The sequence below is a fragment of the Ipomoea triloba genome, chromosome 16 (genome assembly GCF_003576645.1).
Source record: "Ipomoea triloba cultivar NCNSP0323 chromosome 16, ASM357664v1".
In the NCBI taxonomy this organism is placed as follows: Eukaryota; Viridiplantae; Streptophyta; class Magnoliopsida; order Solanales; family Convolvulaceae; genus Ipomoea; species Ipomoea triloba.
This window is the reverse complement of record NC_044931.1, coordinates 10,016,555-10,017,217: the sequence shown is the minus strand read 5'-3', so window position 1 is coordinate 10,017,217 and position 663 is coordinate 10,016,555.

The following is a 663-nucleotide window of genomic DNA, read 5'->3' as shown; positions in this document are numbered from 1 at the left end:
AAGATAACAGATTGGGAAAGATTACAAAAGAAAGTAATGGCCTTAGCCGGCTTTATACAGGAAGCTGTGATATTAGAAGAGCGGTTACAACTGACTTATGTGGGATTTACACAAATGCCCTTTGGCCTGATTTGTTGATCACTTCATCACCCCCCCCCCTCCCCGTAAGCTGGAGCATGAATGTCTTGAAGGCCCAGCTTAGAGTGAAATACATCAAATCCTGGTTTAGGCAATGCCTTGGTGAATCCATCTGCGGTTTGCTTCTAGGATGGAATGGATAGGAGTTTGATTGTTCCTTCCTGTATCTTTTGCTTGACTACATGACAGTCAATCTCAATGTGTTTAGTACGCTCATGGAATACGTGATTTTCTCCTATTGCAATGGCAGAGCGGCTGTCACAAAATAGAGTAATAGGAGCAGTAAACTTCACTCTTAAATCTGCCAATAAGTAAAGAAGCCATTGGATCTCACACACTGTGGAGGCAAGTGCCCTGTATACTGCTTCAGATGATGATCTTGACATTGTAGCTTGCTTCTTGGCCTTCCATGAGATAGGGGACTGACCAAGATATATACAATAACCAGAGATGGACTTCCTGGTTTCTTCACAGGTTGCCCAATCTGAATCAGAGAAGCCTTGCATAGCAATTTGAGGGTCTGCT